The sequence below is a fragment of the Notamacropus eugenii genome, chromosome 7, assembly GCF_028372415.1.
Source record: "Notamacropus eugenii isolate mMacEug1 chromosome 7, mMacEug1.pri_v2, whole genome shotgun sequence".
In the NCBI taxonomy this organism is placed as follows: domain Eukaryota; kingdom Metazoa; phylum Chordata; class Mammalia; order Diprotodontia; family Macropodidae; genus Notamacropus; species Notamacropus eugenii.
In genome coordinates, this window is record NC_092878.1 from 109,018,638 (window position 1) to 109,040,391 (window position 21,754).

Below are 21,754 nucleotides of genomic sequence, written 5' to 3' on the forward strand. Positions count from 1 at the left end.
TTTTTAGAAAAGGGTTTCTTAACTTTTGCAACTGAGAGCCCCCTTTTCACATTTCAACAGCTTTTGTTGGTGCTGCTTGGTCTGAGGGTATGTTCAGTGGAAAGTGTGCATGCTTTGTGTTTAAAATCAAGGCTGCAGTGAAGGAGGCAACATGGGCAACAACCCAGAAACACCTTGGATTCATCACATGTTTCATTTTTAATTATTTTTTTCCTGTTGCATGTTCAGAAACCTTTTTCTGGTGCCAAATTTTTTATGATCCCATATGGGGTCGGGACCCACAGTTTAAAAAAGTGTTGATTTAGAGCACTTCTTCATATGCATATAGAGAGCTTTGATTTCTTCCTCTGAAACCTGCTTTTCATGTCCTTTTATCATTTATCAATTGGGGGATGGATCATATTCTTGTAAATTTGACTCAATTCTCTATAAATTTGAGAAATGAAGCTATCACAGATGCTTGTTGTAAAGATTTTTTCCCCGTGTTCTGCTTTCCTTCTTATCCAGGTTGCATTGATTTTGTTTGTTAAAAAAAATCTTTTTAATTTGATATAATCAACATCTATTTTCTATTTGCTAACTTTCTCTATCTCTTGTTTGGTCAATTCTTCCTCTCTCCATACATCTAACAGGTATGACTATTCCTTGCTTTTCTAATTTATGTATGCTGTCATTATTTATGTCTAAATTATAAATGATTTTGACCTTATCTTGTTATATGATGTGAGGTGTGTTTATGCCTAGTTTGTGTCTTATTGTTTTCTGGTTTCCCCATCACTTTGTATCAAAAATTGAGTTCTTATCCCAAAAGTCTTTGGGTTCATCAAACATTAGGTTACTATGGTTGTTGACTACTATGTCCGATATATCTAATATCTTCTACTGATCCACCACTTACTTTATTTCTTAGCCAGTACCAGACAGTTTTGATGACTATTGCTTTATAACATGGATTGATATCTAGTATTGCTATGTTACTTTCCTTTTTATTTTTTTCATTAATTTCCTTAATATTTCCACTTTTTGTTCTTCCAGATGAATTTTATTATTATTTTTTCTAGCTTTATAAAATACTGTTTTTTTCATAATTTGATTGATATGGCACTGAATATGTAAATTAGTTCTGGCATTATAAATTATATTATATTGACTTAGCCTACCCATGAGCAATTGATATTTTTTTGCAATTTTAGATCTTATTTTGTTAGTGTGAACAGTATTTTGTAAATGTGTTCATATAATTCCTGAGTTTGTTTTTGCAAGTAGACTCCTAAGTATTCTCAGAATTGTTTTGATTTGCATTACTCAAATTAATAGTGATTTAGAGAACTTTTTTTTCCCATATGGCTATGGAAAGCTTTGATTATTTCATCTGAAAACTGACTGTTCATATCTTTTGATCATTTATCAGTTGGAAAGTGGTTCTTAATTTTATATATTTGACTCAGTTCTCTACATATTTCAATAATGAGACCTTTATCAGAGAAACTTGCTTCAATTTTTTCACATTCACTATTAATAACTCTATTTCGCTCCATCATATCTCCCTATTTATTTTATTCTCTCTCTCCTTTCACTCTGTCCCTCCTTAAAAGCATTTTGCTTTTGACTACCACATGCTCCAATTATCCCTCCCTTCTATCACCCCCTCTCCATTTCTCTTATTCTTTTGCCCTGATACTTTTCTATGGTACAAGCTTGATTGCTATATCCTATTTAGTCTGTATGTTATTCCCTCTGAGCCAGTTCTGATAAGAGTAAAGTTCAAGCATTCCTTGTTGCCTCCCCTATCTTCCCCTCAACTAAAAAAGCTCTTTCTCGACTTTTTAACTTATTTACCCCATTTCACTTATACCTTTTCCCATTAGTTCAAGTACATTCTTCTTTCCCAACCCTAAATTTTCTTTTTACATATTGTCCTTCCATATCCAATTCCCACCTTTGCCCTCTGTATCCTCCTTCTACCCTCTTAAGAGTTAGAAATATCATCTTCCCATGTAGGAATGGAAACAATTAAACCTTATTAAGTTCCTTATTCTTTCCCATTTTGGTTTACCTTTTCATGCTAGTCTTGAGTCTTGTATTTGAAAGTCAAATTTTCTAGTCAGGTCTGGTTTATTCCTAAAGAATGCTTGGAAGCCCTCTATTTCATTGAATGCATTCAAGGATTAAACTCAGTTTTGCTGAGTTGGTGATTCTTCATCGCAACCCTACTTTGTTTGCTCTCTGGAGTATCATATTCCAATCCGTCTGATCCATTAATGTAGAAGCTGTGAAATCTTGTATTATCCTCACTGTGGTTCCATGATACTTGAATAGTTTCTTTCTGGATGCTTTTTACAGTTTTTCTGTGACATGGGAGCTCTAAAATCTGGCTACAATATTCCTGGAAGTTTTCATTTTAGGATACCTTTTCATTCTACTTTACCTTTGGTTCAGGACAGTTTTCCTTGATAATTTCTTAACAGATGATATCTTTTAAGATCATGGCTTTCAGATAATCTAATTTTTAAATGATCCCTCCTGGATCTATTTTAGAAGTCAACTTTTGTTTTTCAATGGAAAATTTCTCATAGTCTTCAAGTATTTTTATTCTTTGATTTTTTTTATTGTTTCATGATTTCTGACACTGCCATTAACTTTCATTTGCTAAATTTTATTTTTTATGAATTATTATTTATGAGCTTTTGTGCTTTCTTTTCAATTTGGTCACTTCTACTTTTTAAGAACTATTTTTTCTTTGGTTAAGTTTTGTGCCACTTTTTCATTTGGCCAATCTTACTTTTTAAAGGGCATCTTTTCTCAACTTTTTTTTCAGCAGCATTTTGTATGTCTTTTTGGTTTTCCAATTTGGCCAGTTTTGCTTTACAAGGCATTCTTCTCCTCAATGAATTTTTGTACCTCTTTTACCCTTTGACCTAGTCTGTTTTTTAAGGTATTATTTTCTTCAGTATTTTTGGTGCCTCCTTAACCAAGCTGTTGACTCTTTTTTAATGATTTTCTTGATCACTCTCATTTCTCATCCTATTTTTTCCTCTCCTTCTATTGGTTGATTTTTGAAATCCACTTTGAGCTCTTCCATGGTCTGAGATAAATTCATAACTTTTTTTTTTTTTCTGGAGGCTTTAGATGTAGTGGTTTTTACTTTGTTTTCTTCTTCTGAGTGTGTTTTGATCTTTCTTCTCACTGTATTAACTTTCCGTGCTCAGACTTTTTTCCTTTTGTGTGCTTATTTTTTCCAGTCTATTTATTGTCTTGTAACTCTTTTTTAAAGTAAGTCTCTGCTTCCATAGTGTAGGGCACACTGTCCCAAGTTTTTCATTGATACTTTTAGGGACTTGTATGTTTTCAGTTCATCCAAGGCAGTAAGATCTAAGAAGGCATATGTTTACAACTCTTGTGGCCTTTGCTCTGATCTGTACATGATCACAATCACTCTTTTCTCATTATAATTGTGAAGAAAGTTCCCACTCCACTGAAGCTGCAAGCTCTGGTGTGTTAGTGCTCCTCCTTACCCTGAGATTGCCCCCCAGGACTGAGACCTGTTTAAAAGTATGGGCAAAGTAAAGGAGTCATACCCCCAGTGCCAGCAAACCTTCCCCTGCCTTCTCTTTGTTACAATTTGTTAGACTCCTCCCTCCCCCCCCCCCCCGTGGGCTGAGAATTCTAGAAGTAGCTGCTGCTGATGATGATTCAGTGGCTCTCAAGACTTGTTGCTCATTTGCTGGCTGTAAGGGGCCCAGAGGGTCCCAGGGGGTGCAAGTCAGAGGCAAAGCCTGTTCCCGTGGGAACGGTGCTGATGCACACCCTGGCAGAAGCTCTGAGTGACCCTGGAACCTGATGTTCCTGCAGGTACCAATGTCCTGTACAGTAAAGTTACAAGTGAGTCTGGGAACCCAGGAACTAGCTGCAGCAACAAGATAAGCTTTCTTCCTTACTGCGGGTGTAAGGATGTGGAACAGTCATGAGATGGTGAAGTAATGGGATGAGCTCAGCATGTATGTGATTGGTGGATCAGCCTTTATAAACCCTAATCCTCAGCTGAATAAAGAGTTGTTGTTGCCTGGACCATCTTGTCTCTGGTCTCCTTCCTTCAGGGCCCACAGATTAGAGGGCCATGGGTCAGGGGGATCCAGGGGGCTCGGGCCTTGATCCCGAACAATTGGCACCAGAACAGGGACTGGAAGGGAAACCGAGGTCCCCCTGCAAGGCGTGGGCTCGGAATCGCACGAGAGTGATGCCACCTGCATGCTCCAGTCAGTGCCCTGGTGGTTCTGTGGAGCTTGGGAGAGACGTGCACTCGGCTGACTGGGACAAGAAGAAGAAAGTTACAGACTGTGAGTAACCCTGCTTATAGATAAAACAGGTAGAGAGCTTAGTCCACAGAGATTATATCCAAAGCTACAGAAAAAACGAACAGGACCATATACAGATGGTAGAATGGCTATGACAGGATTGCCTAGAACTGCAGGAGTGGAAGAGATGATGCAAAGGTGCGAAGATGTAGGTTCGGTAACATTCGCAGCTCACGTGAAGGAACAGGTACAGAGACAGTATAGAACTGAAGCTGCCAGCACGAGACAAGGGCAGAAATGTTACAGCTGTGGAAAAACAGGTCATTTTTAAAAAGACCGTAGGAGCAGTCCAGGAATGAGGCCTAAAACACCATGCCCAAAGTGTAGAAGAAAGGGTCATTGGCCCTCAGAATGCCAAGGAGCCCTGACACAACAATACTCTAGCCCAGGACCTGAAGGAGGGACAAACCTTCCAACCCAAAGCTATGACAGCATGGAGGGGCAAGACCAACAAGGAGACTCAATGCCTCAGACAATGGTACCAAGTGGCCACGGTGAAAGAAAGAAAGCCACATACCTAGGTTGTACATGGTGTCTGTATCTGTGTTCTGTCTTTCTGTAATTTGTGTGCGTGTGTTTGTGTGTTAATACCGCCGGTGCCCTTGTGCTGGTTGGAATGCAGTTATCTCTTTTCCTCCCCCTCTGTTTCTCTCTCTCTGATGGCTGCAGCATCAGGGAAGAGAATGGGAGAGAGAAAGAGAGGAACTCCTCTTGTTTAGTTTATGTGACTGCTAAAGTCAGTTCAGGTCAGGTCAGAAACATGTACCAAGAAACAATATATGTGCAGTTTTAGTAGGGACTGCTATCTAAGCCCACTAGAATAATTTGGGTAGTACCTTGAAAAGTTGTTGGTAAGAGTCTCTCTCTCTTTCTACCTTTTAACCCTGGCCAGGTTGTGAAGGTGGGGAGACAGACCAGAAATTGGGGAACTTTTTCCCCTCATCTTATGGAAGCAACCTAACTAGCGTTTTAGTCGTCTCATGCCTCACCAAAAAGAGAAAAAGTTTCTTTGCTGTCATTGTTTTAAGTGTATGCTGTCGCTTCTCATTGGATAGTTCAGACAGGGAAGATTCACAAAGTTTTGGGGACTGGGGTAAGAACAGGGACCGTAGGCCCCCCGTAGCTGGGGAGAAGAACCAAACACCCATTAGCGAGTATAGGAAGGTGAGCCCCGCTGGGAGCGGGAAGAAGCCGCTGTTTATCAGCACAGAGAGCCCCGTTGGGAAGAAGTTGCTGCCAAGCAGCGCAGAGATCCCCACTGACCGCGGGAAGAAGTCGCTGTTAGACAGCGCCGATAGCCCCGCAGGGAACGGGAAGAAGTCACTGGTAAGCAGCGCCTCGCAGACGGGAACCATGGGTCAGGGGTATACTATCCCACTGATCAAGCCTGATAAGGAAGGAATTAAGCCCCACTTAAGCCAATGTTGAGATTTTGTTGAGCATATCTGGAAGAATTCCCCAGTCTTCTATGAATGAGTGTATATTGGAAATGTAAATAATGGTACCTACAGTTCACTATTTGGGTTACTATTGTGTTTCTAAATTGTAATAACACTGTCTTGTATTGTACATTAAGTGATCATGGTATTCCAGAAATTGTGTTACAAAAGGCAATTTAACTCTGAATTTTGTTGGCACTAGAGATGTTGGGAAGCTCGTGTAAAACAAGTTATGTTATGGTAAACTTTACCTGTCCTGTACCCTTGTCTTATAATGTTATGTGATTGCCCTTCAGAGAAACCAGGTATTTTCCCCCTACGTTTTGCAGTTGCTGTTTTAATGCTAAACCTAAAATTGTTAATTCATTACTGTGTATAGAAAAAAAAGAACGGAGTAAAAATTTTATTTAGACTGGTTTGCCCATTCAGAACAGTCCTCCTGTATGTTTGGGGTTTGGCAAGCATGGGATCCATGCCAATTCCTTTTATTTTGTAAAACTGCCAAGGCCTCTTTCATGTGGACAAGGTCATCAGTCCCAAGAAAGAAATTTGTTTGGCTTATGTAATTCATAAACAATGAATGTGATTTGCTCAATAGTTGTAATAGACAGGAAAGATTTTTAATAATTGACTTTGAAATCTCATATGTATGTGAGTCCTGTTAATCTTCAGTGCTTATTGCAACACCATTAGTATATAAATAACTGTGTCTGGTTCTGAACTGTGAGCAGTGAAACTTGCTGTTTAAGGTAAAGGCATTTGGGACTATAGCTAGTTTCATTTTAAGTTTACGTTTGAATTTCGGTATCGTTGCTTGCATTAAATCAGTATCTGAGAGAATTGCCACAAGTTACTCAGAAGGACTGTGATCCTGCACTGTTAACAGGTGAAGTTTGTGTCTGGATAGGAAACACCGAGGGGACAATTCTAGACTCACTCTAGGATGGGATCCTCCTGGTCAGTTTCTCCCTTGTGTCCTGGAAAAAGGAATGTTTCTCACCTGACTATTCCTGAGTCTGGCTATGAAATAGATACTGCATGGTTTGGAGTATTGCACTGTTACCCAATTCAAACAGAGTCAGGGATGTTTTACCCTGTCTTATTTGGTATGCCACATGTCCCTGCTTTTCCTTCTATAGCAAATTTCTCTGAATATAGCAAGTGACCAGCAACATATGTGAGCCCTTTTGTACTGGGAACACCAATATTATTTTTATCGGAACACTAATATTATTTTACCTGAACTTGGTATGATCAAACATTTATGTACATTCCTTTCACCCTAAGATGTCCTCATAGTGTAGAAGCATTGTAAAAGAAGTAGCATTTTTCTGTAATCAGTCTTGTACTGTTACCAACACGAAATTCCCCTGCGCATTTTCCCTGAGCATTCTGTGATAATTACGGCTTTGGTTCATTTGAGGAATGTGACTTTCGCTTTCACTATCATTGTAAACGGTTTTGACTCCTTTTTCTTCAAGTGACACTGTTGTAAAGGCACCAGACAGATTTCTGGAAGATGTGCTGAAGCAGAAAAGATCTTGCTATTTTGACACACAAAGGTTGAAATCTATGTGTGAATGTATTCTCCACTTCATTTCTACGAGTTTTCTTCCAGCATGGACATAAACAAGCCTGTGCAACATTGCTGGATGTCTCTTCAGTTGTGCAGTTCGAGTTAGGGGTCTCTTTTGTGTATGGCCCTACAGCTCTGGTAGTGACGCTATGCCTTGTGTGCTACCTGTCTGTGGTAGGAAGATTGTGGAAGGTAAAGCAGTCTGGATGGTGGGTTCAACAGCTTTGGATGCATAACAGGTTTGATTGACACTATGGAAAGCAGAAGGGAAGGTGGGGTGTATGGGGTCATCAAGGCCCTTCCTATCCCCCCGATCGTTGCTCTGGGTACTTTTGTGCCAGTTTCAGGGGGTTTAAGCATGTTGGGAAAATGTGGGGATGTATGTTCAGAAGACAGCAGAATGATGTAACTACCATTTTTAACCCCTTCTGGTCGATTTTGGCCTTTGCTTGCTTCACCTCCTTGCCAGCTTTCTGTCCTCCAGGTTTCGTGTCTTCCACTTTAGAGATGACTGTTCTTACTCTATGTGACCTACTGTCCATGGCTCATTACCGTCTGGACTGCTGCAACCTCTCCACTGTCGGGCCCTTGTCTGCCTGGGACGGCTCTCCATCCTGTCTCAGCAGGATGCCAGCTGCAGACGCCGAGACCTTCGTCCCTTACGCCGTAGATCTGGGTTCTTCCCTTTATCAAAAAACAAAAAGGGGGAATGTGGGCCCTCAGTTTGGCCGTAGTGGGCCCTCAGTTTGGCCATATGTACTTGGGCCCTAAGACTGAATTCGCATTGTACACAGTTGGACATATGTCCTTGGACCCTAATACTGAAATCACTTTTTCCAAATATGTTTCTCTCTAGCCCCTAAATACTATCTCAGGCAGTTTCTCCCTCAAGGACACAGTCTGCCCCAGCAGCAACCGTTATCTCCCTTCCTCCTGTAGTAGTCAGCTGAACCTATAGACTTCACATGCCAGTTATGTATTACTGTTCACTGACCAGTCATGTGTATCCTAGACTCAGATGTATGTATATTGTCACTCAGATGTCAGATGTATTTATATTGTTACTCAGATGTATGTATTGTTATTTTTATTTGAACAGGATCCCCACTTATTAGGCCACCACTCCTTCAAGACCAGACACACCACCATGAGGTATTAAGGAAGGGAATATGCTTTACCTGATGATATGTATTGTACTTTATCTTGATGTATCAATTCTCAATCAGACCCCTTTACTATGATTATACAGCAACCCATATGCTATGTTCCCTGCTAAGGTAAATCATACTTGGTATCGAACTCAAGAGTGAGATGGTGCAACGTCTAGCTGTTAGATGTGACAAAAACTATGTATTAGCTGTGTTGTGATTGCCTGTTTCTTTACATCTGCTATGGCCTTAGGCCTGCTAATTAGCTATATGTACTGTATGTAGGAGGGTTAGCAAGAATGTGGGCAGAGGATTCGAGCTCCGATATACAAATGTGTAGAGCAGTATAATAGTAGTAATTGTGATGGGACAGATACCAGACAGCACCTGTATAGAACTACGAACTACGGACTTGGATCAAAACTGTGGCTCCCCTGGAATTACTTGTATGGTACCTCAGAGCTGCAAAAACAAAAAGGGAGAGTTGTAAGGGGCCCAGAGAGTCCCAGGGGGTGCAAGTCAGAGGCAAAGCCTGTTCCCGTGGGAACGGTGCTGATGCGCACCCTGGCAGAAGTTCTGTGTGACCCTGGAACCTGATGTTCCTGCAGATACCAATGTCCTGTACAGTAAAGTTACAAGTGAGCCTGGGAACCCAGGAACTAGCTGCAGGAACAAGATAAGCTTTCTTCCTTACTGCGGGTGTAAGGATGTGGAACAGTCATGAGATGGTGAAGTAATGGGATGAGCTCAGCATGTATGTGATTGGTGGATCAGTCTTTATAAACCCTAACCCTCAGCTGAATAAAGAGTTGTTGTTGCCTGGATCATCTTGTCTCTGGTCTCCTTCCTTCAGGGCCCACAGATTAGAGGCCCGTGGGTCAGGGGGATCCAGGGGGCTCGGGCCTTGACCCCGAGCAGCTGGCATGGCCTGCACTAAACTGTGCTTCACTATCACTCTGATGTTGCAGACCTTTCCTAACAAACTTCTCAGAAATCTTTAGTTGGGAAATTATTTCACCCCATACTTTTGTTTGTTCTGTCACTCTGGAATTTATTTTAAGGCATTATTTAACAGTTTTTGGAGGGAATTGGGAAAGAACTTAGATGAGTTTCTGCCTTTTCTCTGTCACCTTGGCTCCCCTCTTCTCTTCCTCATCCACCCACACTTAGTTTCCTGAGAAACTACTCAAATGGCATGATCTTGAGATCTTTTTATCATTCTGGTCAGTCTCTTCTGAATGTTGTAAAACCTAATAATGCCCTTTCTAAAATATGTTGTTCAAAACTGAAGGCACTTACCCAGATATGCTCAAAATGAAGTATTGTAGCATGCCTAGTATTTCCATTCTTCAGACAAAAGTGTTAATGAAGCCTGAGATCAAATTAAATTGCTTTAAAAATTCTGCTGCTATGTCAATGGATTGCTAATATTGAAGAGTCAGTCCACTGTAATTTTTTGATGTTTTAGCTCTCTTATAATTTCATTCTACACTAAAATTTGCATTATACTTAGAAGATACAATTTAAAATACAATATAAAAATTTGCATTTATCTCTATTCATCCACTAATATCAAGTCCAAGATTCTAATCTTCTGAAGTCTTTCAAATTCTTTCTGCCACTCAATATTCTATTTAGTTTTTCTTTCTAGGAATCATTTGAAATTATGATAAACAAATCTACTCTGATTTTGCTCACCTTATTTATGAAAAATGGGGAAAAAAAGCACAAAACTATTCTCAGATTCCTTAGTTGCCCCACTGAAGTGCTATTTCTAAATGTACATTGAACTGTTACTGACTATTATTTGGTTATATCCATGAAACCACCTTCATTTCAACCAAAATTAATTTTTTACACTCATTTCCTCATTTTATTCTAAAGAATTGCAAAGACTCAATCAAGTATTTCATATAATAAGGAAACCTATATCCACAATACTCTTTATGAATCAGACCTTTCATAGAAATACAGTTAAGAATTGTCTTTGGGAAACATGCTATGTCTTTACATTTTGTAATTCATTTCCTACATACATTAACAATCTCTTTACCAATACATTCTAGAATTTTGCTATGTTTTGAAGTTAAATTTGGTAACTTGTTGCTTGCAAACTTATTTTTTCACCTTTTTTTGAAACTCAGAACCACCTTTGACCTTTTCTGGGCTAGCAGCCCCCCCTACCTCACTCCACACAATCTTTGAAATATCACTGATGTTCACTAAGCAATCATATCTACTGACTTTTTCAAAATTTGGTCCTGGGGATGACCTCATCAAAGGAAGTTATTGGTGCTCACTATCTGCCTTCTTATTTTTTGTTTCACCCTCCATTGGCTGTTTTTGTTTGACATTTTTCAATTCATAAGTTTTTCACTTCGCAGAGCAACAAAAGCAAAACATCAATTTAGAAGTTATTTTTTCTTTCCATCGTCATTGTCTTATTCAACCATATCAGAGGTCTTTTTTCTTAATCTGTTTCCCTTAACATAACTAATATCTCCCTCTCTCTCTCTCTTATCATTCCTTGCCAAACTCAAATAATTTTGAAATCTAACCTTCCTGACAGTATTCTTACAGGACAATGCAATATTATTGTCCATTTCCTGTTGTCTGCTTTTGTTCTCATCTGCTGTTTGTGTTTTAAAAATGCAAGTTGCTCAGAATTCATTGGTCTGGTCCATTCACACAAAAATTCTGATCCTTTTAAAGGGACTGGTTTTTGTTTGTTTGTTTTGTTTTGTTTTGTTTCTTTGGGAACTGAGAAATTCTTTCCTGAGAGGTTTTTTTGTTTGTTTGTTTATTTGTTTTTTTACTCTTCATAGGATGACTAAAATTTTAGATGGGGGCTCTTTCTGTCTTTCCTTTAATTTATATTGTTCTGAGTATGTTGATTCATCCATCTTTGAATATTTCATTGTTGTCAAATAACAATAAGTTGCCTTCAAATTTTTTGGATAGGGTGAAGGAGGATGAACACATCATTCTTCCTCCCTCAATTCCAGACAGTACAATAAATATCAGGAAAAAAGCAATCCCCCTATGGATCACAATGTATGGAGGATGGGGTCTTCTTTTATGAAAAATGCACAACTTGATACACAAGTGATTCTTAATTAAAAAGGGAAGGGACATTCTGACCTTCGTGTCTGGCAGAAATGGGAATCGAGAAGTCAAAATATTGCTTCTAACGCTAGGGCAGTGAAACTATAAAGTCCATCAATAACTAGCAAGAAGAAACAAGGAAAAAATTATGTGACCTAATAACTAGAAGAAATAGTAGGGCTGTGGAGCCAGCAGAGTGGCAGCACCTTGGCCTTTCTCCCTCTCTTTTTTCTCTACCTCATCTTTAGGAGAGGCATATTTTAGCCTTTTCTCTCTTTCTTCCCATTCTCTCTCTCTTCCCTTAAGAAGATGGACTCCTGAGTAGTCGCTCCTTGCATTCTCTACGGGCAGTATGAGAGAAAAGTCTTCCCCTCTGTCTCTAAGCAATAAACATTAACGTTTGTCTTCTCCTTTTTCTTCTCTGCTTGGACTTCTCAGGTATATACAAAAAGACAGACTCAACTAGGCATGGAAGATATTATTCACTAAGTCCGTCTCTAAAAAAAACCAAAAAAACAAAAAAAAAAAACCACTTTATAATTTAGATTACAATTAGGTCCCAACTAGTGCAAAAAATACAAGCTCCTGAAGTGGTCATATGTATTCAAATTCACTGTATTTGAAGTTATAATTATGTAATGTATGGTAATTGATTCCAATACAATGGAAATATGCAGTACATATTCAAATAATGTGACTACTTCATGAGAATCGTTGTTCACTCTAATCAGGCTCTAGCTCTATTGAAATAGATCCTATTTTGATTAAAAAGAAGTAGTTCTTTATAGATATGAATATTTTGTAGAGTGATAGGATTTTTCCTTTGCAGTTATCTACAAAGAAAAGCATTACATCATGATGGATAGAAAGTTAAACTTTAGGTTGAGAAGATTCAGCTCTGATACTCCCTGTATTTTCATGACCTTCAGTTTCCTCCTCTGTAAAAGGAGGGTAATGATATCCAATATAGTTTCTATGGAATATCAATGAAATAATTTAGTGAAATATAAATGCCAATTACATACATACATATGTGTGTATACATAAACTTTTAATAAACTCTTTATGTTTATTATTGAGCTAAGGCTTTCCTCTATGGAAAAGGAAATACTCAGTTTAAAACATCATCAGGCACTTCACAGTCCCTTTAACTTATTTATCTCTTGATTGAAAATGGATTTTCATTTTCTATAGCTCAGAATTCAAATCACTTTACTATTTGGTTCCCAGAAGTTCCTAAGAGAAGTGGCTCTCAACAAATCTGGTTTATGGTGGACTTCATAATGTTCTGAAACATTTTAATTTTTCCCTAAAATATGTTTCCCAACACACCTGGTCATTGGTTAAACTATTGTATTCAAATTTTGATTTGAACTACTTTTTTTACAAGATACTATATTTCTCATTATAAATTACAGACAGTCCTCTAGTTTCAATTAAGCTCTAAAATCCTTCCCCTCTTCTCTACTCCCACGGGTACTACCATGTATAACATGTTGCCTATTTAATAGTAAGTCCTTAAAAAAGACTTATTGACTGTTGAAAAACTTTAGTAATATAGGTCTTACCTTCTTTGAGTTTTAACCCACTGTAAGTCTCCGTCAAATTTCTTCAGGATTGATCTATCCTCCTTAAACAAGAATCTGGTCATGCCCATCTAGTCTTCCTAAATTTTCCACATTGATTTCTTATTGCCTATCAAATACCATACATCTATATTCAACATATAAGATTTCTTCGGAACCTGAAAAATCCCTGTTTTCAGTGTTATCTTATATTGTTCTCTTCGTAATCCTCCATGTGCCAGCCTCACTATATCCCCCCTATTTTCTAATACACCTTTTGTTTCCCTACCTCTGTACTTTTCCTCACACTATTCTTAATCCAAAAATGTCTTTACCTATAATTCATCATTCCTCAGTATGATAAAATCTTACCCACCATTTAAAGCACAAACATTACCTCTCCTAGAATATTCTCCCCATTATCCCATAATGTAGTTTTTATATATGGGTGTGTGGGTAATACATACATACAGACATATATACATATATATATACATATATATATATAGTCTACCTTAATTTCTTCTTAATTTCTTTTGTTGAAATAAAGAACAATAATAATAACTCAGGGTTAGTTTTGAAAGAAATGTTTTGTAACCTTCAAAGAGCATTTAAATGTTACCTTCTCTTACAACTACTACTATTGCTACTACTGCTACTGCTTCTGCTGCTGCTGCTACTCTACTACTCCTACTATTACTCTTACTCCTACAATTACTATTATTTATTAATTATGCTCAGATTAGATCAGAACAAAGTCAGAATGATGATAAACAAGGCTGGCAGAAATAAAATCACGAACTCCTTGAATCCCAGAATAGAAGGCTTGAAGCCCAGTCAAGGGCTGCTAACCAGAAAAGACAAAATAAGTATGCCTGTTCACTCAGTATCTTCCTAGCAAGTGAAAGTCCTTAAAAAACAAAACTCCAGTAACTAGGGCATCCTTGAAGGTTATGAGTATCATAACTAATGAAGATTTGTTAAGAACTTACTTTGTATGCTGGACCTCCATGAATAGAACAGAGGTCCATTTGTTTTAGGTACTGGGATGAACTGAATATACGAAGACTAAACGTTTTTTAAGTCCCTTTCCTCAAGAAACTTACATGATTTTGTAAGAAAACTATGCACATACCAAAAATAAATGCAAAATATATGTAATGTTAATCACTTTGGGGGTGGGACAGGAATTAGATAAAACTTTAACTGAAAGCTTAAATGTAACCAGGGATTTTCACAGACCTGATGGAAGAGATCACCCAAGCAATATAAGGACTGTGCAAAGGCATAGAGGTGGTTGATGGAATAGTTTCTCTTTTTAATCACCTAAAAATTTTCATGTGTCATTTTCAATTATAAATATTTGCCACATACCCCATTTGACTATAAAGTCATGAGAAAAGGGAATTGATTATATGTAAAGCCTATGACCCCTAATATAATATTCTGTAAGCAGTTGTGGTTTCATTAAGGCTTATAGAATTTAATTGAATTAAAGGGACTGAGTACCTTACTAACGGTTGGTGATCACCACGATAAGCATAAGTAAAACTATGCCAGAATTGAACAAGGAGAACTTGTGTTTGTGTGTGCTCCTATTCATCCAAAATCATTACCTGTGGTCCATGTTTTTTACTTTAGTCCATTAAAAAAATAGGCAAGTCACTGGAATGATTCAGCACAGAGCTCATCAAAAACATGTCAAACATAAAATTCGCATTAGCTGTTCTGAATATCTGTGTATTTATATCATAGCAGCATGAACGTGTACAGTTCTATGCCTGATATCAACTTCCATTTGCTTTCAGCATTAGGGTGCTATAACAGCTTGGTAATTAAACCATTCTGAAACCAGGTGCATATTTAAGGTTTAGACGTTTGAAATACCCCAACATCGATCATTTGCACCTGCTTTCTCTTTCATATTTTTTGTGCCATGGTGAGTTTAGGCCCATTCATATCCAGGTCACAAAACTTGGAATTGTATAAACACAAAAAACAGATTTTCAGAAGCACTAGAGAATGTTCTCATTGTATATAATATTTGTAAATTATGTGTGTATGCTTTTGTGTATATTGATAGCCACACACATAAATACACAAAAACATGTGCATAATCCCCTCTTCTGTTAGACTTGATCATTAACAGGGCACAAAAACAGTATATTTTCTTGGAAGGTTTATAGTCTATTGTTTAGTGAATGCCGTTGAAAATAAACTGTTTAACTGTTTTCGAAGAGAGGGATGCATTACTGATTACATATATGTTCCAAAGAAAACAGCCTCTTTTCACTTCTGTAATTCTGCATGTAGCCCTTTGTGTTAACAGCTTTTATTTTGGAAATTCACAAATTATCATATATAAGATGCACACTCAGTTGTGTCTGGAAGAAAAGAGAACAATTGGGATCTGGCTGAGAAGTTAATTTTGCCTAGTATCGGTTTCCATTTTGACTGCTAGTTTGCAAATTGGGATGACTTTACTATCTTTTGTGAGCTAACCTGTTGTTTCTCTTTGGAGATACCGCAGTAGACTCTAAAGTGTAAAAAACATTTTCTCCCAGAAATAATACAACTCCTGTGGCTAAAGATGATGGCCAAGAAAGACACATTGTGGTGTGGAGTGAGATCAGTATTGAAAGTAGTAACTCTCATTTCAAGACGTTATATTTGCAATGTCAATGTCCCTGCCAGCATGGAATCAAAGAAGGAAGAATTACAAGTCAAATGATACACTTATTAAACTGATTACTTCCAGGTTCCAATTATTGGAATGTAGTGCAAGAGTCTTTTTTTTTTTTTGGTTGAGTTCAAAAATACTGTAGTTATCATGATGGACACAGGGACCATGAAGACACAGAACTTTGTCTTAACAGCTACCTCAGTGATACCTACCTTTTGTATTTCTCATATTCAAATACTCCAAAGCAAGGGAATGTTTACTGAGTAATGAGTATTCAGTGCACATGTAGGACTAAGCATCAAAGACCCTTGAATAAAGGTCTCTGGTTCCCCTGCCAACCTCATGAAGAGACATAGCTCTTCTGTCTTTTGATCAGCTGGCATGAATATATGTAGTTAGGTTTAAATGAGGAGATTCCTTTCTTGTTAACCACTTTAACTGATGATCTAGCACTAACCAGGCTATCATTTGATTATAAAATTAAGTGCTATAAAGTCATAGGTTCACAATTATAAGGTAAATAGAGAGAATACATATTTACGAAGCACCTACTTTATGTTAAGGACTTTATAAATAGCATCTCATTTGATCTTTATACCAACTCAAGGTCGAAGATGCTATAATGATCCTCATTTTACATTTGGGGAAATTGAACAGTTATGTAGCTTGCCCAGGGTCACTGTGATTTACACAGCTAGTAAGTGTTTAAAGCTGACTTGAAATCAGATCATCCTGACTTCAGGTCCAGGGCTTGATCCACTGTGCCACCTAACTGCCTTATCTATGGATTATCTAATCTGACCTCCTTATTTATCAGAGGAAGAAAATATTGTCAAAGAGGTTAAGTAACTTGCTGAAAGTTAAAGAGATAATAAATAGCAGAGACATGTAGTTAAATGAGTTTCAGTTTTTGTTTTATACTCAGGACTGAGCAGATAATAGACACTTTTTTTGATTGATTGACTAATGTGATAAAAGGTAAAGAGGGAGCAATAGAGATTCTGTGAAATCCCTGCAAGAAAGCAACTTCAGATAGGTCGTTAAACCATAATAAATAATCCTCCTGAAGTCATCTTATAAAGCAGCTCCCCTTTTTATACATTTAAATATAGCTCCAGCTTTTTATTTCTTCTCTCCTTTAAATATCATAAGAAAGTAGCATTTCACTAATCTTCATTACATACAGTGTCACTGATTCCTATCTTTGGCACAAAGAAATCTGGTGACTTTTGTTTCCAAGGAAAAATAATGGCACATTTTGAACTAGAATAAATCTGTGACCTCTGTTGCTTTTTCTCCTCTGTATGAGGGATATAGTGTTAATATCCTGAAGCTTTCTCTCCCTGACCCTCCCTATCGCATCCCATTCCTTCCCCATATCACTTAGAGACTCCCCAGCAAGTACTAAAGTTGGCATTTCTCATAAAAATCCTGGCTATATTTTCACAAACTGGGGTTTATTATCTATTTTTAAGTGGCCTATAAATCTAGAAATCCTTTAAAGTGTGGAGATGAATAAAAACAAATACAATTCAAATAAATATACTTAATATTTTTGACATAGAATTTAGAACCAGAATGGACCCTACAAATCAGCTTGTCTAACTCCTTCATTTTATAGATAAGGAAATAGCCTGCAAGGTAAGGTGAAATTTGTAAGGTCATACAGATAAGAATTTAAACCCATGGACTCAGAATTTCAACTCAGTATGCTTTCCAATACACTATGTACACATAATTTTTATTGAAATTTGATGGCAGAATTATACATCTGGCAAAATAAACTTTATTAAAATATAAACTTGAGTCTCATTTCTATTTATTGTGTTTACAGTAGCAAATAGTGTAAGTAAAATGAGCAGTATATGTGAATGAAATTCAATTGATTTCTTGGTAAAATCGACAAACTTCCCAAAGTAAATAATCTTCAGTTCCATCAATGATAATAAATGGCTTTCTAACGACATTTATTTCTTTCAGTCAGTGGTTTTGCAAGTTTTCCTTGGTCAAACATTGTTTTGGCTTACAAATCTATAAGGCATTTTTCCATTTCTCGCTGTGAAATGTACAACTCATACATTCGATTCTTATAATTTATGGAATTTCTTAGTTAGACACATTCTCTATCTCTCTCTGCTTCTTTTTCAAAATTGAGAAAGCTTCAATAAAAACTTTATTTCGAAGCCTTGATTATAATTATGACCAAGCGGAGAACTTCCAGAATGGAATTTTTCCTCATTGGATGCAGATTCTCAATTCTGTCAGTTTGTTGTCTTATAGAGTTCCCAGGGGCAACATGAAACAATGAAGCATTGAAGCGTGGTCACCAAACTATTATGTGTCAAAGGAAGGAACTGATTTTCCTGGGCCTTTTTCCACTAGGCCACTGACAAAACAATAATTTGTGAACACATAAACACCTTTGTGTTTCTGGGAGAAAACGTAGTGAAGTAACCATTAGGAAAATATTTCAAATATATTTAGAGAACTGGAAGAAATGAATCACAGGATTTAGGAGACAGAAGGTACCCGAAAATTCATCAAGGTCAACCTTCATTTTTACAGGTGACTAAACTGATCTTCATTGATATTAAATGACATCTTTGACCTTGTTAGCTAATTATTAGAGGAATGAATACTCAGGAGGACTGTAGTACTCTTCTAAATTTCTCCCAGGAATATTTTTAAGGTAGCTGGGAGAGCCTCCCTTGAAATTTCACCGACATAAGGAACTCTCAGTGAGGAAACTCCTAGTAATGTAGTAGTCTATTCCTTTTGTTAAACTTACTTGCTTAGAAATTTGGCTTGAGGAACTGAGAAGTTAAATGACTTACATACAGAGGGTGCCAATATATGTCAGGGGTGATACTTAAAACCAGATCTTCCTAACTCTAAGAACAGCTCTCTATCACCTTATCTATTTCTGCATGTGTTAACAAGAGTAACTAATTTATATGATCACCTTTTCTGGAAGAAAATAGTGAAATGGGAATTAATAAAAATCAGAATGAGTAACTGAAGAGCCATAAATATAATGTGAGCTGTTTTAAATTATGAGGCTAAACCAGATTTATGAACATAAATTCGGAAGAAATGTCATAGTAGGACAGAAACATGTTCTTTCAGATTATTTTATTTCATAATGAGAGAGAGAGAGAGAGAGAGAGAGAGAGAGAGAGAGAGAGAGAGAGAGACAGAGGCAGAGGCAGAGGCAGAGACAGAGACAGAGACAGAGACAGAGACAGAGACAGAGAGCAAGCAGTTTAGGTCACTGGTCTCAAGTGGAAAAATTCAGAATCAATATCAAGGCATCTATGTTCCAAGAAGCAAATAATAAGCTATATTGGGAGACAAGGCAATCCTTTTTGCTCTTTCGTAGACTATAAAATAGTCACAGAATTTTCAAATACAAAATTCATACAGAGAACAAACCATTTGGGAAAAAATGTGTAGTAAAAATGTTGTATGGTTTATGTTTGTAGTAAAGTAAATTTAAGCCTGCTCCCATAACTTGACTTCTCTGACAACCTGTCATCTGGACATAAATCTGTTTGAGAAACATGACCGGAGTCTATACTGCAGAATCTTCATATGCAATTTGATTCAAGATTATTAGTCATTAAAATGTACTCCCAGGATTTTCCTTTCCTTGGCAACAAAAAGTAAGCTATTAATATTTCCTATAACATCTAATCTATTCTTCCTTGACAGTCAATGTTCATTTTTATTTATAATTAAACAATGGCATATATTCATTATTTCAAAATGAAGGTACACCATGCTTTAAAAAAACACTTTGCACAACTAACACTTTTTCTCCTGAGATTTAGCTTAAGTGAATGAAAACTTCTCAGAATACGCACGTGTGCACAAACACATACACACATGCTTCTCATCTAGATTATACAGGCAGCTCGCCGCCCCCCCGCCCCAAGCATAATTTGAAATTTCTCCTACTAATATCTGGGACCAAAAGCAGGAGCTTCTCAGTGATCATTTTTAGCTGATGATCTCTCTAAAGTAGTTTATACTGCTCTATGAAATTGGGATCTCACTTGAAACATTGGGTTCAGGTCCATAATAATTGCATGAGAAGGGGAAAGTTTAGGTGTACTTCAGTATTTCTCATTCAATTTCAATTTTGCCTCCTTCAGATTTACATACTTCCCAAAAGTAGCCATAAAATAATGTTTCACATCTCCATATAGCTTTTCCAAATGCTTCCATGTACTTTATCTGTTTAGACACTCATAATAACCCTACAAAGTAGGAAGGGCATCCATTGTACAACACATAAATTCATATTCTGAGAAAGGTTAGGTGAAATTATGGCCAAGGTTCCATAATGGTGCGAATGTGATGAGAGCAAAGATGAGAAATGGAGTCCATTTTTCCCAGGGGTTTCTTTCATTTCACTTTCTCATATTTTCTTTCACTCCATTTTCTAATATTTTCCATCTGGCACATTTCATGCAGGCCATATATTTTGTGTTATTTAGATCCAATAATATTTCCTACATATTTTCTTCTATTGATTATGATGATGATGATGAAGTTGAAAATTGTAATAAAAATCACATTTTAAAGACATTTAAAGTTTTCAAAGTATTTAAAAATATTACCTTAACTTATCCTCACATAAACCCTGGGAAGAAGATGCTATTATTATTTTGATTTTACAGATGAGAAAACTGAGGCAGGTGGACATTAAGTGACTTGCATCCAGGGTTACAGTGCTAGTAAGTACCTGAGTCTGAACTTGAACTCAGATCTTCCGGATTTCAGGTATTGTGCCGATGTACCACTTAGCCTAGCAACCATTATATATATTACTGAAATATATAATTCATAAGAACTTGAATTGAAGATATAATATTCAAGAGAAAGAGCATTAGATTTATAGTTAACATAATACTTACATAATACATTAAATTTCTCTGCATTAACAGTAGTCATTATATTACATAATATCTTACACTTCTATTACACCATAATGCAAGGTTGTTTCAGGGATGAATTTTACAGACTTACTTTCCTTAATATTCATATATTTGAAGGAAAATATTCTGCCTCATATACTCATCGGTCCTTGTCAGTGCATGTCTAATTATCATCTCTACGTAGATCACTCCCAGATTTATGTATGTGCATATGTATATCTGTGCATAATATATAATATAATGATATAAACAAATATGCTACATATACGTGTGTGTGTGTGTGTATCACTAGCCTTTAGCTCTCCCCTGACCTCAGGTCCTGCAACACCAACTGTATATATATACATAATATTTGCAGTGAGATAGCCTATTTGTCTCTGAATGAATAGGAAGTAGTAAGTTAGCACAGTAGATAGAGTACTTAACTTAGAATCATAAAGATTTGAGTTCAAATCTTACCTCAGAAACTTACTGGCTGTGTGAATCTGGATAAATCAGTCTCAGCAAATTTCAGTTTGCTCCTCTGTAAAATCATCATCATCATCATAATATTTATGTCATAGGGTTGTTCTGTGGGAGAAATAAAATCATATTTCCATTTTGCTTTCAAACTTTAATGTTCTATATAATTTTAGTAGGAGTAGTAGACCAGAATGGAGCATCATGCCTGAGCATCATTCATAGTGATCTAATTTGGTTAATATTTTTTACTTAATTGTCATTCATTAGATATTTGGAATCCCTAAAAGTAATAAATGTTTACATTCACAATAAATATACTAGTTGCTTCCCTCCTGAGAAAGGAAAATCTTCATTCTTTATTGATAATATTTATTTATATGTGATTCTTTCAGAGAATTTTCAAATAAAAGAATGTATTGTCTCGAAGTCCATATTGAATCCTATTTACATCAAAAAATGTCCCCATGCTTGTATGACAGAT